This window comes from Phyllostomus discolor, chromosome 14 (assembly GCF_004126475.2).
Source record: "Phyllostomus discolor isolate MPI-MPIP mPhyDis1 chromosome 14, mPhyDis1.pri.v3, whole genome shotgun sequence".
Lineage (NCBI taxonomy): Eukaryota > Metazoa > Chordata > Mammalia > Chiroptera > Phyllostomidae > Phyllostomus > Phyllostomus discolor.
Window position 1 is genome coordinate 15,854,937 of NC_040916.2, and position 16,545 is coordinate 15,871,481.

A 16,545-nucleotide genomic window follows, 5' to 3' on the forward strand; every position below is an offset into this window, starting at 1 on the left:
ACACTGAAGGAGCTCAGAAGATGTTAGATCAGTGGGCCGCAGGGAGCCATCAGAACAAAACACCCCCTGTGTTTGTGCTGCCACCAAAGACCTGCCTCAGTCCACTGCAGCCACAACACTCCCCCAATTCCAAACCCAGAGGACCTTGCCAGTCTGCAGGGACAGTCCCCAAGGCAGCTCAGGGCTCTGAGACTTGCCTTACCATCCATTCTAGCACCACCCAAGCGCTCTGTGGGGAAAGACCAGGTTTTTATTTTGTTTTGTTTTCAGTTTCCAAACCTCCGTGGGTGGATACTTCTAAAAAATGCAGTTAGAATGAATTACTAAATTTATGTAATTAATACAGAAGTAAATTAGACAAATGGAATAAGAAACAAAGAGGTAGAAAATAGAAGGCCATGTTTTTAACTCATTGTATCTGGCGGACATGCATTTACCTGGTCACATCCTTGGAAACATTTCCAGAGGTGCTTCCTCTCCATTTTTGTGCTTCCTGTGTGACGGACTAGTAACCAAATGGCTGCACCCTGACAATGACCGGGGAGCCCCGTGGCCGTTGACCAAATGGCACATCGCTGGTCTCCAGAATGGTGTGCTGAGACCATTCGCTGGGGGGCAGGAAGAAAACATTAGCACTTGTTCATATTTTTATCACACCCCCTTTTCATTGTAATTTTTCATATGCTTTAAGGTACACAGCACCATAGTAAGATAAAACGTAAATACATTACGGATAGTGAACAGCAGGTTGGGCTCAGAATCTGTTTACTGAGACAGTCACGTGACCAAAACCGTTGGCAGTCTACTGCCCACCATGACTCGTGTGAAAGTCGCCGACACCCCTCTCTGGGGCACCTCTAATCTTGCGTTGGGCTCTTGCTGTGGAAGGTTTCATGTATTTTCGCCAGTCTTCAAATTATAAATACTTCGTGGGCAGGAACTATGCCTCACTTGTGTCTGTTTATTAAGTGAAAAGCGAGGTGGGATTCCAGGCACTACGCTAGGATGCGGGAATACGAGGATGAGTAGGAATTAGTCTCTTCCTCTGGCATGTGCACGTCTACGGTGAGGACAGGACGTGCAAACCAATCACTGCTTTCCGTGCAACATGCACCGTCCAGTCAGACGTGTGAGTACCAACCTTAGGAACACCGAGCGGTGAGCTCTGTTGGGGGTGGTTCTCCAACACCCCCCAGAGGAGCCGGCACCTGAGAAGATATTGAGGGATGACAGGCTTTGCATGGCTGGTGGAGGAGGTAGGGAACTTGGGGTTTATTAGCATGTGAAAGGGCATTGAGGTCATCACACCTGTTAGGATGGTTATTATTTAAAAAAACAAACAAACAAGCAGAAAACAGTGTGGGCGAGGATGTGGAGAAGCTGGAACCCTTGTGCACTGGAAAATGTAAAATGGGGCAGCCACTGTGGAAACGGTATGGAGGCTCCTCAAAAGTACACGTAGAATTGTCACACGACCCAACAGTCACAGTTCTGGGTGTAGACCCAAAGCCCCCGAGAGCAGGGACTCAGGTATCTGCACAGCAGATGTGCAGGAGCCTTACTCACAGTAGCAAAAGGGGGAAGTAACCAAAGTGTCTACTGATGGGTAAATGGCTAAAATAAATGTGGCCTCTACAGACAGTGGAGTATTAATCAGCCTCGAAAGGGGAGGATGTGGTGACATACCGTGACATGGGTGAAACTTGCAGGCATTGTGCTACGTGAAATAAGCCAGTCAGCAAAGGACAAATATTGTATCGTTCCACTCCTATGAAGTGCCTGGAGCAGCCAAAATTATAGACAGACCGTTGATTGGGGTTTCCGAGGGCAGGGGGTAGAAAGGAATGGGGGGTTATTTTTAATGGGCACAGCGTAGGGGAAGATGAAAAGCTCTGGAGAGGTGGCGATGGTCGCACAACAATGTGAATGTATTTAATGACACAAAACTGTGCACTGAAAAGTAGTTAAAATGGCAAATCTTAGGTCTTATATATTTTACCAAAATTTTGCATAGAGGCTGAAAGTCACAAATGACACAGTGTGTTCAGAACGTGGTATTTTCTGCACTTCATGCTGCTCCTGTCCCTTCCAACTTAACATGTAACCCCATCTTTGTATACTGCACCCCTCGCTAGCTGCTCCCTCCCTTTTGTCCTTGGCTGGACCCCCAGGTTTTATGATACATACCCTTACCTCTTTGCCGCCACCTCACCTCCACCCATGACGACGCCCACCGAGGATTGGATGTGGCCACTCTGTCTTTCCGGAACAGCTCCCAGAGGCCTTTTGGTGCTAAATCCTGCAGACACTTCAGTCTTTGTGACACAACTGATCATATGCTTCCTATTGAAACTCTTCTGTCCCCACATGTCCTTGGTGTCACTCCTGCTTTTCCTCCTACCGTCTCACTTGTTTCTGCACGAAGATCTTCCCCCAGATCTTGCTGGTTCTCGCTCCCTCCTGCTATCATTGACCTTTCAGTGATTTCCCAAATCGGTGTCTCATCTCAGCAGAAGGTCTGGACATTCACCTGCCTCTTAAAGGTCCCCGTCAGCTCACACTCAGTGTATCAGTGGCACCACCATCGATCCTTGTACCCTCATCACACTCCTTCCTCTCTCACCGCTGACGTCTCTTCTGTGAATGTCTGGTCCCTCCTACCTCCTTCCCATGTGTCGAGTACATTTCCTTTCCATACACTGGTAATGATAACGCTTCTAATGAGGCTACTATTTTTGAGTAGCACCATGTGCTCTTCAAAGCCAAGGACCCATTCATCTTGGAATTTCCAAGTTAGCAAAATGTTTAGCTTGCTGCGTCATACTAAGATGAATGCATACTAACAATGATAATAAAAATACCTGATGCCTATGGTGCTTAATATGTCCAGGCACTATGCTAAGCACTTCACATATACCACATTTTTCAGACTATAAGGCACACTTTTCCCCCAAATTTGGGAGGAAAATGGGGTCTTATAGTCCAAATGTAGCTTTCCATTTACATTTGGTGAAATATTATGTTATTTATGTTATTAAATATTTTACCACATTTTTTGCTTCAATTTTTTTCTCTAAAACCTAGGTATGTCTTATGGTCCAAAAAATAGGGTAATAACTCACTTCATTCTAACAACTTCCCTGTGAGATTGATAGTGTTGTTCTCTCTATAGAAAAAATAAACAAACAAAACAAAACCTGAGCACAGATAAGTGACTTGCCTAAAAAACAAAGCTTATAGAGTCTCGATGTTGAATGAATGAATGAAAATATAAATGGGGACCAGAAAGATGCGCTGGCACATTGGGAGCCACTTCTTGGCTTTCTTTCTAAGGAGGCACCGATTGTTTGTTTTGGCAATTGTAGTTCGGCCCCGTGTCTAGTGGTGCATCCGAGAGAGTAAGAATCTGACGTGTGTGATCAAAAGAAATAAGGGGATAAAACATTCCTGGTGGAGACGGGAAGGAAGGGGGCTGGTCTAAGGCATCACATCAGGTGGAGACGTGAGTCAGAGTGGTTTCTCTGTAGTCTGGGTCTGCAGAGTGGTGTTGGCCTCCTGCCTCTTCCCATCTTCCTGCCTCCTGTTTGCTACACACACATCGTGACCAGGGTCCCCCCAGGGAGCCACATACCTGGGATTTATATAGCACAGTGTCCTGGACGTCCATCCGGGCTGCTGGCCACCTGTCATTGTCCCTTATTTTAAAAACCCATTCTTGATGCTTACATCTCCTCTATCACATTACAGCCTGGTTGCCACACACTACGGGTTGCACATTTTTTAATTTAGAAAAATGATGCTGCCTGGACCTGTTTGCCATCTTCCTCAGTTCTGAATCCCCCCTCCCGAGCTTTCTCTCTGTTTCCATGGCGCCCTGCCACAGCTCCATGGTTCTGCCCTCACCACCGAGAAATAAAAGCAATGAAAAGGGTCCTTCTTCCTCCTCCCCCACCCTCTACAACCCAGTAAACATCGACACCTCCATTTTTTCTGATTTACTTATTGTTTTCCTTTTTTCCCAGCTAAAAGTAAACACATGAGTAAACTGCCCACTGGGATTTCTAGAATGTCAGAACTGTAAGGGACCTTCAAGACCTGCTGGTTCAACCTCTTCATTTTAAATGTGAGCAAATAGGCCCTGGCTGGTGTGGCTCAGTGGATTCAGTGCCGGTCTGGTCACTGGTTCGATTCCCAGTCAGGGTACATGTCTGGGTTGCAGGACAGGTCCTCAGTGGCGGGGCACATGAGAGGCAACCACACATTGATGTTTCTCCCCATCTCTTTCCCCCTCCCTTCTCTTCTTTGAAAATGAATAAATAAAATTAGAATTAAATAAATATGAGTAAATAGGAATCCAGAGAAGGTTGAGGATCCTGTCTGTGGGTTGGATGAGACCCCTTGTCAGATTCAGGGCCACAAGGGAGTGAGAAATCTTCCTCTTTGCCTGGATTTCTCCCCGTAGCTTCTACTTACACATCACAAAATTAAACTGCAATTTCATTTTAATACTTTCCTGTGATTCTTTCCTTTTCCTTTTCCACTTAGAAAAATAACTTTTAAAGTCTCTTCTAGGTCATTTCTTTTCTGCTGGTTCCCTTCTCCAATAAAGGGTGCTTTAGTGCAGAAAAAGGAAGGAGTGTGCACGTTTTCCTCGGCTCCCATCAGGGCTTGCCCAGGCGACACCTAGAAAAGTTGAAACTTCAGTGCTCAGTATTTCTGCAAGTGTTGCTTTGTGTGCTCCAATGACGAAAATCACCGAGGGGCAATCATTGTAAAATAATGTCATTTGCAGACACGTGTTTGCAAGCCCATCCCTTGCAGCACACTGTGAGCCCTTTGAAAGCAAGGCTGTGCTGCATGCCTCTCCGTGTTGCCGGCTCACTGCACTGCGTCCGGCACACAGCGCACCCTCCATGGAGGACGGCGGCAGCGCTGACCGAGTGGGACTCTAGGTCTGGCCGCTCACTCAGGGGTTACGCTCCCCTCACGGGGGAGACCACTTAGAGGAAATGGCCTTTGAGCTGAGCGCTAATGGAAAGACAGCACATGATAGCCAGAGGAAGAGGACTGTTTTAATGCACATGGAATGAGCCAAACAAAGCTTTGGAGCGGGAGACTAAAATTACTAGGTTGCCCATCAGGAAATTAAACAGCCCATCCGTTCATTAGAGAGAGAACAAATGACAGGCCTTTGGCATTGCCAGACTGTTCCTAAGCAAGAGCCAGTCTTGCTCTTAGGGAAAGCCAGACTCTGAATGGCAGGTTACCCGCCCCCCTCTCGGGACCACCCCTTCCTACGGTCTCGCTGTTCCACACTGTGAAGGTTGGAGCAAGGGGTTACAACCCCTCTTCTGCAACCACCCCTGTCCGCCCAGTCTCGGGCTGCCAAGGGGGTTTGCACGGTCTCAGAAGATCTCACGCAGAGGTCAGCGGGGCCACGTGACCCCTCAGCCCAAAGTGGATGCCTTGTTTTGTAGGAGGGGGGCCCCCTAGTCAACTCACTGACCTCTTCCAGTTGGGATCCCTGACTTTTAGACTTTAATCCACTCCACTGGCCATGTCGCAACTGGTATCCCAAGGTCAAATACATCTTCCTGAGGGGAAACATGTCTAAAACGAGGGCGGAGTGATGAGAGGGTTTAACGCATTTTCGTCTGTTGATAGTTCAGTGTACACAGTGTTAATCATTATTGTCTGTCCGGCACGCGTGGGGTGGTCAGCGCTCTGAGGCAGGCACGGTCCTGAAAGGGTAGAAAAGCCCCTCAGATTTATCGCTGAGACGATGGTTTTCTCTGGGGAGTGGGACTGGGAGAGAGGAAGGATGTTTTTACTTTCGGGCAGGGAACACGTGCCCGCTTCCCATTTGCTGCCATCCGGAAAGGAGGAGAGGCGTGTGAGAGGGCAGAAAAGTGGGAAAGCTGCACATCCTTGGCATGCTGGAAGGTTCTGGAAAGTAGTTTCGACCCAGCATGTTTGGGGAAAGCTAAAATTGTATAACCGAGGAATGAGAGAGAACGTGATGAGGTGGGACCTCCCGGCTTGTCTCTGGTAGCTGCCCTTCTGGGCTGGCTGGCTCTCCGGTGCCCTGCTCTCGGGCTGGACACGCAGCTCAAGATTTTACAGAACGTGTTTTCGCCTTTGCTGGAGCCTTCCGTCTTTCCTCCCCGCCCTTCAAAGCCCAGCTCCAAAAAGCATGTTCTTCGTGAGGCCTCCCCTGCCATTTTCTGTTGCATTTGAGCTCTCTCTCCCTGAGCACCCCCCCAAACACGTGGCCACAGCATCTAGGTTCCACCCCAGATTATTTCTGTGCACTTTTTCTACTCCTCCCCAATATCCTGCACACTCTGCACCCCTTCCCCTCCACAGCCATCTCATCCCATTGATTATAAGCTTTTTGAGAGCAAGTGTGTCTTATTTATTTTTATATTACCTGTAGCTCACAGCACAGCCCCAGACCCCTGTAGGCACCAAAACTGAATACAATATTGGCTATGGATGGTACCAGGAGACCCCATTCTGTTGGTAGACAGTTGCTTGGTCTTAGAGGCTCATGTTCAGGTATATCTGGAAAGTTCCTCCTTCTACTGCCACAGTCAGTCCCAGGCAGCCTGAAGGGATTTTAGCACCCTCCAGAGGTGAACAGTTCTCACCTCCTCGCAGTTAACTCTGTTGTTTATACACCGTGAACACACACTGTCACAACCAGCTGGCTCAGGCCTATGGTGTACCCAGCTAGTCTTGTCTCCGGCATGACATTAATGGGGACTGTGGTCTAATGAGATTCAGGTTTGAGCACAAGTTTAAAGAAAATATTTGAGATCCAGGGCAAATGCCCATGGTGATGAGGCCACATTTTTGTATTCTGTAATGTAGCAGGTACACCCTAAACTACACTCCTGGGGCAGGGGTGGGGGGGGTGAGGTTCTGGCTGATTGGAATGCCTCAGAACCCACGAGCTACTCAGATGCATCCAACGGGCTGGCTGTTCACCAGACGAAGCTCTAAGAGTCTGTGGCTCTCTCTGACGGGTGGGGAACAGTATAGCAGAATGGTTCAGAACAAGGAGTGTTTGGACAGAAGTAGGTCCCAGTCCTGGCTCCACCACTACTAAAGGGGTGGTGCAAGATACCTAATCTCTATAAGGCTTTCAAAAAATCTGTAAAATCACCCTGGCTGGCATAGCTCAGTGGATTGAGCGCGGGCTTCGAACCAAAGCATCACAGGTTCGATTCCCAGTCAGGGCACATGCCTGGGTTGCAGGCCATGGCCCCCAGCAACTGCACATTGATGTTTCTCTCTCTCTTTCTCCCTCCCTTCCCTCTCTAAAAATAAATAAATAAAATCTTTTAAAAAATCTGTAAAATGGAATAAAAGCCCACTTCACCGCATTGTTCTGAGGACTACATGGAATTATCATCTATCTGTAGTTTCAGACATGTAGTACATGCTCAGTATATGCCAGCCATTGTGAGTTCACGATTCCCATGTGCTTCATAACAGATGCTCAGCCTCTTGGGCAGCAGTTCCTCATTCGTTCTGGCTTTTAAGCAGGAAGCACTGCTTTCAGATGACTAAGATGAGTCCAAACATCCTCAGTGGAGCTCTTAGATTTCCAAAAGAAGGCGTTAAAGGGTGGAGAGAATAATGGTACCTATTTGGTTGTAAAAAACCTTTCCTCAACTGCCCGAGGTGGGGAGAAGGACCCAGATCTGCTGTCTCCACGCAGGGGCTCCGTGGGTTAGAACAATAGCACAGCTTACGGAGCCCCAGAAACACGTTGTGAGCTGAGTCTGGGCTAGGACTAGGTTGAGAGTTAGCCATGCAAGTCTGGGACAGAGCCGGCTGCAGGAGCCCACGCCAGAGCTACCTTTCTGGTCTTGGCCTCAGCCTCTCTCCCGACCAGCCCATGTAATGCAATTTTATTAATTCATTCGCTCAATGAAATTTTATTAAGTGTCTGCTCTGTGTCCAGCACTGAACTCAGATTTTGTTCAAGTGGGGAAGACAGATGTCAATCAGTTTGCCCCAGGAATTACAGTACAACACTGGTTCTCAAACCTAGTGTGCACCAGAACCCGCTAAAGGGTCTGTGAAAACACAGACTGCTCCCCCTCAATCTCAGTTTCTGATTCCATAGGTCTGGAGTGGGGCCAATCATTTGCATTCCTAATGAGTTTTCAGGTGCTGCTGAAGCTGCTGGTCTAGGAACCACACTTGGAGAACCATTGATATCTAATAACAAACTGTGATAGTTCTCTGGGGGGAGATACAAGGCATTCTGGGAGAGTGTGTCAGAGAGCCCTAACCCCCCAGATCGTAAGGGTCTTAGAAGAACTCTCTGAGGAAATGGCATTTGAACTGAGATCTGAAGGTGAGCAGGAGGGAGAGAGTAGGGAAGGGCACGTGGGGACTGTGAGGAGGAAGGGAACATGGTGAATTGGGAAAAGGAGGCCAGTGTGGCTGCAGCTTGGTGGGTGGGTGGGTGGTGAGCCATTTGGGCAAAGTCAAAGGGTGAGGGTCAGCTAGATCATCAGGGTCTTGTAGCAGAACCGTTGTGGGTTGTACGCTAAGTTCTGCAGGAAGCCTTCATTAAGCAGGAAAATATAATGTTCTGATGTATAGTTTCAAATTTTAACATGTTGCCACTACTGTGTGAACGACAGGTTGGTGAGAAGCAAAACGGTAGTGGGAGGGTGGCCCCGAAAACAACACGGAAGTCTAGGCAAAGAGCGGCGGTGGCTTGGATGGGGATGGTGCCTACGGTGAGTGAGAGGAGTAGGTAAATCTGGGACATGGTTGGGAGGTAAAGTGCATAGAATTTGGTGATGGGTTGAATGGAGGAGGGAAGGGGAAAAGGGAAGAGCTAAGGATGGTGATAGGTAAGTAGAATGAAACTATAGCAGCAGGACATGTCGGAGATCTTCCTGGGAAAGTGATGACGTGTGTGTCCACATCTACGGACTGTCTTCATTTAACCAGCCCCTCCCCCTTCCTCTCCCTTTCCCTCTCATCTCTGTCGCCAGGCCAGTCCATACCCATACCCATCTGTCACCCCTTTGGGGTAGCTAAGCTATTGCTGTGGCAATTGTCCATCTAAAGGTGAGGATAAGGCTCTGGCAAGTTCGACCAAGGCCTGTGGGCTTCTGATCTCAATTTGACAAACACAGTGGGAAGAAAGGATGGTCCACATATAAAGGTGGTGTATCCCGCCCTGGCTGGTGTGGCTCAGTGGACTGAGTGCCAGCCCGCAAACCAAAGGGTTGCCGGTTCGATTCCTAGTCAGGGCCCATGCCTGGGTTTCAGGCCGGGTCCTTATTTGAGGGCGTGTAAGAGACAACCACACACTGATGTTTCTTTCCCTTTCTTCCTCTCTCCCTTCCCCAATCTCTAAAAATAAATAATTAAAAATCTTAAAAAAAAAAGATGGTGTATCCCTTTCAAGATTTATCTCCCTTTCAAGCTTTATCCGTTTTGACTCTTAAAACATTCATCAGAAGCCCTGGCTGGTGTAGCTCAGTGGATTGGGTGAGGGCTGTGAACCAAAGTATTGCAGGTTCGATTCCCAGTCAGGGCACATGCCTGGGTTGCAGGCCACAGCCCCCAGCAACCGCACATTGATGTTTCTCTCTCTCTCTCTTTCTCCCTCCCTTCCCTCTCTAAAAATAAATAAATAAAATCTTTATTAAAAAAAACATTCATCAGAGAAAGCTTCATATCATCGGTCTTTTTCACTGGGGTGACACTGAGCCAGGAAGCAGGTAGCCTTGCTGCCTGCTGGAGAGGCAGGGCAGCCACTCCCAGCTGGAGGGGCTGGGGCTTCTGGGCTCCCAGGCGGCTACCTCACCGGGGCGTCTCTCTCATCAAGCAAGCGGAAGTAGGTCAGAGCTGCAACTGGGACAGGAACAGGATATTCCCAGCTGGAGGTCTGGATACCAGTGAGTCAAAGCGGAGGTTCCCATGGCAATGCTAACACCACCTCCTTTCTGAGACCAGAGACCTGGCGGTTCGGGAAGGAGCCACCTGCTGCTTTGAAGGCCTGTGGTGTTTCTCCACCTTCGTGTCCCAGATCGGATGGATCCATGAGGACTTGGTTCCCAGGCATTCGGATGGTTTCCCACGTGGTGACGTGGGCTGAGGATAGACGCCTAGAAGCATCCTCTCATCAGGTGTTTTTCCCCTCGTCCACTGCGCTGTCCCTAGAGAGTGACGGCCGGGAAGACTCCAGTGGAGTGAGATTTTTCTGCCAGCTTCAAAGTCTTTCTCAGGGCATCACAAAACATCCCAGCTTTTCTGATTTTGAAGGGAAGGATGAATGGAACAGATCCGGCTGACAGTTTCCAAAATATCCCCGAGATCTTCTTTAGGAGGTTGTTTTTGGAAAAAGATGTCCAGGGCCTACCTCTCTTTGTGCCCCTGACTCACCCGGTCAGATTGCACACCCAGGCTGGGCAGCCCCCTGGTGCTGCATCTTGAATCACAGGAGGAGCCAGAAAGCTCTGGAATCAGGATTTCTGAGCTCAAAAGTGCTTCAGTCAGAGACGGGTGAGCGCAGGGCTGCCTGGGACTTGAAGGCTTCACTCGGGTGACATCTCCCATAGTGCAAGACCTTGGTTGGTCACCATGTGCCTGGGACCAACTGTTAGTTTTATATGTCCATGTTTCATAGACTGACTCACGATAACTAGGTTTGCAATAAACTGATAGAACCCCAAATGTCCATATATGCATTTTATAATGAGGGATATTCTGTTGAATATTTTGGCGACCAGAATTCCCATGTATCTTATTCAGTGTTGGGGTATTTGGGAGAAAGAGCTGGTAGTCAGGAGCTTACTTAGCAACCCGAGCTTCAGAGCAAAGGGAAGAGAATGACCTTGAGTGATCTCTTATCTGTGGCAGAAACCCCTGGTGAACTATCCCTGCCCAACAACAGACACGTTTGGGTTTTCATGGAATGTTCATGTGACCCTGAGCTAGCTACTCTCTTCCCAGCACAGCCCTGGGAAAGTAATGCTGATAAGTCCTGCTCCTTTGGTATTACCTGGGGCCCACTTGTAGTCCTGTTGGCAACACATCACATTTCACTGGGTTTTCACTGTCTTGACGCTATTATCATTTGCAATTATGTCCACTCAAATCACACCCTTGTCACCTCATCTCCTGATGTATTAATGTTCTGTTAGAGTGGGTTGATTGTTAATAGTGTCTCTTTCCAAGGGTACCTGATTTCATAAAATATATGTTTACAGGGAGCTCGCTAGAGCCTCCACCAGAACTGTAGAACCAGTAGCTTTCCCAATTCAGGTCCCAACACTTTGGAACCTGAATCCCAATGCCACACCTGCAGCCTGCCTTGGCTTCAACACTGCCAATAGTCGGGAGCTCCCCACCCTCTGGGGCTCAGTTCTTTCACTGGAGATCCTGAGCTGAAAGAGAAGAATCAGCCAGAGGATATTATCAGTGTATATCGGTGCAGAAGATATTATCTGTATGTCTAGCAGCTGCCCTGGGAATGCGTTTTTTCTCAAGAGGCTGGAGGTGATATAAGGAGGGAAGAGTGCGTGCGCTTAGGAACAGGTAGCTGGTCTGTTTCTGAAGTTGTGCAGAGAAGGGGGGTTCAGACCTTTGCAGAAATAGCCGTTTGTGTCCTCGGCATCCGTGAACTTGCTCAGCCTCCTAGAACTACTCCTGCCCATCCAGAGCCCTGAATGTTGGCCATTTTGATGGAATAAACTGAGCCCTGTGGCCCATACGAAGGGCTGTCAGGACAAGGCGGGGCCTCTCAGCGAGGGAGTAGGCTGCTACCAGGGCTCCGTGGGGCTCATCAGAGTGTCTGGAAACCCCACCTGGTCTTCGGGCCCTTTCTTTAGGTGTATTATTGTCTCCACAAGGTTTCCATGACAATGAAGGTCATTTTACAAGAAGCCAGTAATAGATGAAGTTATAAGTGGCTGAGCAAAGAGCAAGACTCCCAGGAATTGGGACCCAGCTCCAGGGGCACTGATGCACCATGCTTGTTCTACAGGGGAGAATGGGAGTGTTGACTGATGACAGATTGGCTTGTAACGGTGATGGGACACGGTTCCCAAGGAACCCCCCCTCTGGCACCCCTCCAACCCTCAAAACAAGATTTCATTACCATTTTTACTGATATAATTTTAGAACTGGAACTGGAGTTTTCCCTCCAATTTCATCGTATACTCAGTGACTTAGCTTATGATTCAAATCTCAGCCATACCACTTAATAATTTTGTGATGTTAGATAAGGTGCTTAACTTGTCTAAGTACCTTACTCAGCTGTTAAAAAAAAAAAAAAGGAAAAAGAAACAAGGCAATAATACCTACCCAGAAGGACTGTCTATGAAGAGTAAGTGAAATCTCATGTAATGCGTGGCATGTGGTAGACACGCAATAAATGGATATAATTTTTTTTTGTAGCAGCTCCGTTTAATGTGTCCATTAAGAAATCCTTCTATTCCATTCCCAGGAGTCTTATCTAGATGTAAAATCATTCACTTGCGTATTCCAGGAGCTGAGTTGTGATCGAGCTTAAACACGAAGGTGAATTTTGACACGTCAGCACTGACCCTGGAAAGCCAGGCAGCAGATCCTACCAAAGATAACGCCCGTACTTTGAGTTATGTAATTGCAGTCATTATAGGAGGCTCCCATTCTTTCCTCTGTCTTCTCCCCCCTTTTTTCCTGCTCCCTTTATTTGCAAGACCTTCCAGCTGCAGAATATCTTTGAATGGCTTTACCTCCATTTTTCCTTCTAAATTGACCACAGCTGGCTGGATTGACCCTGAGCGCAGTGGGTAAGTGGGAATGGGGACTCCCCCGTCCTCCTGGACACTCTGCACCATGGCTCTTGTTTGGTGCGTGAGGGAGGAGGGAAGAAGGAAGACCCTGACTATCATGGCATCCAATTTAATTATTCACAGCACCTTCCACCCTTGATAATCATCCCTCTTAAAAGGTGAGCGCCATGCGGGACTGTGTGCATCTCGTATACCTTTAATTGTCAGTGTTTGCACATTGCCTGGCACAGAGTAGGGGTTTAATCAATGTAGATCAAATGAATGCATAGTGTGTGATCGTGTCCCGGCATAACAGGGTCACGCGACAATCTTGGGGAAGAGCCAAGCTCAGGAGCCTCTGCCAGTCCCAGCGAGGGGACCTCCAGGATTGGACAGCGAAGTCAGCACCGGGATGGTTCCTGTGCCTCCTTCCCTAGAGGGCTGAGCCTCCCAGCTCTCCGTTCTAGGCTCCCGGCCTGCGAGGCCAGGATACATTCCCAACAGGAAATCAGTGTTTGATGTTCCCTTCTGTTCTCAGCATTTACGTTCTCAGCTTTGGAAGCCTCGTGTCCTCTCCACGCCACGCAGATAAGACATCCCTCCTCTGGCTTTTCCATTCTGGGCCCGTGCCACCCGCCGCCGCCTGCCGTGGAGTTTAGCCATGTTATTTAATGTTGCTGTGAGTGCCAAGAGCACACTCGGCACTAGACACAAACGTGCAACGACACAACTCTCGCTTGTCCCAGAGGCTGGCCCAGTAAGTTAAACAGACTATACAACACAGACTTCAAATATGCCGGAGAAGAAGGCATTGAAAAGTCTCTTCTGGGAGCTGGAAAGAGAATGCTTTCAGTGTTTTCCTCTCTTCCCCTTCCCTTGCCTTCAGCACCTGGGCTGCCTGGGCACCATCCTGCCCCGCCCGGTCTATATCACTAATAAGGGTGAGCGGTCCCTTTATGAGCAGGTGAAAAGCTGGAGGCTTGGCCGTGAGTGTGGACAGCTCCCCCCAGCCTCCCTCCAGGCTGCCTGAAAGCAGCAGAGACACCACACATGGCAGCAAACCTTTCCAAGCTTGCTTTCCTTTCTACCACTAGGAATGGTGTTAGTCAGTTGATGGGTCCCAAACCAGCAGATCGCTGTCCTTTGGGCAAACATAATCCATGTGTCTGGTTTCACCTGGGCTGTTTCTGAACACCAGACACCAGTGCCTGGGACAGTGCAGACCACGGAGCAGGGGAGCCAGGCCCTGTGGTCAGGAGCCCTCCCAGCAGGGCAGGCATGGGTGATGCTCTCACTGCCGGCCTTGCTCCTGCAAGCCCCTGGCCTGTGTTGTGGGCTCCCCTCAGCATGACGTGAGGAGCAGCTGCAGTGGTTTCCAAGGGCTGGACTCCTGATCTTCTGCAGAGGCGGTCATTCTGAAGACTGGCATGGAGAAGCAAGGTGGCCCAGAAAGGTCGCTCTGAGCAGATGACAGCTTCTCTGAGACCTGCGTGATGAGAACATAGTGGCTGTTCAACAGGCATTTGTTGAAGGAGTGGATGACCGAATGAATGAAGCCTGAACAGAGTAGCAGCAGTGGGGAAGGAGAAGAGGCGACAACAGTGAGAGATCTGGAAAGAAGAATGGGCAGGGCTTAGTGAATGTTGGGATGCGGGGATTAAAAGAGAGAGAAGAGACGGGGTTGGCCAGCCTCAGTGGCCCTGTGGTGACATCCACTGAGACAGGAGGGAGGGCAAGGGGCAGACATGAAGGAAACCTTGAGTTACACTTGAAACATGGAATGGGCAGAACTGGGTTCAACTTCTAGCTCGACTGTCCAGTGACTGCTTGACCTTGGGGAAGTCACGTAGCCTGTCAGAACCTCAGTTTCCTTGTCCTTAAAACGAGGCCAAGTCTTGCCTCAGCTCACAGCGTGTCATCAGGATCTAACGAAACAGCACACGTGGAGTCTCTGTGACCCACGGCCTATTCCAGGCATCTGATCACCCCCGCCCCCGCCCTTGGTGTGAATCCAGGTGGCTAGGTGGGGCTTCTGGGTCACAATCATCTCTCTCGCTGCCCCGTCATTAGGGCGCTGACTGGATGCTGTAATTACACCAACCACCTGGCAGTTTATTCTTGGGTTGTGCTTCCTCAGCCCAGCTTACCAGGCCTGAGAGGACAAATACCTCCCAGCATCCATGCGGGTATGATCAACATTAAGCCAGGCAGGGATGGAGAAAAACTTCGCAGTCTGCCTGTGCATGAGCAGTAGCCAACCAGAGGAAACAGTGCCGCGATCCAAAAGGCCATTGGTGCAGCCACTCACCTCCAGGGCACCAACCAGCTGTGTGCACTTGAGGATGCGCCTTCTGCGAGAGCCGGTGTGAGAGGCTGGGGTTGCTAGCAGGTTGCTGGCTCTTCTGCACTTTGCCATTCCCCCACCCTCCGCAGGAAGGCAGCACCCAGGAAGGCAGTCAAGGTCAGAGACCCTAGCCTGAGGCCCCTTGGACGGCTAGTTGACAGTGGACCCTGAGGCAGGTGCTGGGGCCAGGCTTTCTGCTCACTATAACCCTTCTAACCAGCCCCACTGGCTTTGGTGATGGCCAAGCAAAGTATCCTTAGTACTAGTCATGGTCCCAGCTCTCAGGATGCGCCTTTGTGTTCTAGGCAGTAATGAATACATCCAACTCTCCCGCCCCCAGAAGGCACATCCCCTCCACGGTGGTCCTTAGGGCCACCGAGGAGGCAGAGGTAAAGGTGCTCCCTCGCAAGGAGCTTCAGTTCACCCGTGCACAGGGTACTTCCCCAGTTGCCAGGGGTGGGGGGGGGGTATCAAAAAAGCGCTGTGTGATGACTGATACTCTCCGTGCCAAGTGGTTAGAACAGTGCCCAGCACACAGTAAGTGTTCAGTTAATATTAACCATTGTTATTATTTGTCTCGTAATAGCCTATATAGAAGTATTGTTATTACCCCAGCTTTGAGTAGGAGGAAATTAGAACTCAGAGAAGATAAAATCTCTTCCCAGGAAACTTCAGCTTGTGAATGGTGGCCCCAGGGTTTGAATCCAGGATTCCTCCAGGCTGAGTGGACTTCCTCTCATGCCAGAGCTGTTAACTTCAAGCTCCTTCTGAAAACGCTGAGAGGGACTGAAGCAGTGCTCTGGGATTTAAAACGGACCTCAGGATCCGGAGCTGCTATGCTTGCCCTTAATGGAATGCTTGTCCCCAGGGATCCCCCTCCCCCCAGAGACTGGGGGAGAGGGGGCAACTGGCAGGAGGACCCTGTGAGCTCAGCCAACAGTGAAACAGAGGTGCTTGGTTCTGATCCCCTCAAACAGTTCCTTCCCTCTTCCCAGTCCTGCCTGCACCCCCCCCCCACCCATCCACCCCAGTGGGCGAAGGGGGCTTCAAAATGTTGCCTGTGCAAACCCCAGACCTGGGGCTTCTTGCTCGTTCCTGAGCCTGCACTCTGCTTTAGGGTTCAAGTACCGCCCTCCTCCGCAGCCCTCCCAAGCCAGGTGCTACTTCCTAAGTCACTAGGAAATGACGGGCAGCCCCCTGAGGTCAGCTGAGCAGTCCAGAGGCACCCTCTCAGGCTTACAAAACGCACGCAGGGACCCGAGTTCTAGCTGTAGCTTCTCCGTGTGCCAACTGGACAGTAGCTGTAACAAGCATTCATACAGTGGTGACTAAACAGCTTCTGCAATCTTGTTTCATTTAATTCTCATACAGTCAGGTAGTAATCAAGACAGATCCTCCTATTTC

The 16,545-nt window shown here is 49.5% G+C and overlaps 1 protein-coding gene and 1 long non-coding RNA gene across 2 annotated transcripts in view; one reads left to right on the plus strand and one right to left on the minus strand.

Moving 5' to 3' along the window:
* NMNAT2 (nicotinamide nucleotide adenylyltransferase 2) overlaps nucleotides 1-16,545 on the plus strand; it is a 113,216-nt gene that overhangs the window by 32,670 nt on the left and 64,001 nt on the right. The window lies entirely within an intron of this gene.
* On the minus strand, nucleotides 187-13,608 carry LOC118498204. The gene is made up of 3 exons (XR_004900728.1): nucleotides 13,192-13,608; nucleotides 3,134-3,140; nucleotides 187-197 (listed from the first exon to the last, which is right to left on the minus strand). It is a non-coding gene; the product is annotated as an uncharacterized LOC118498204 (long non-coding RNA).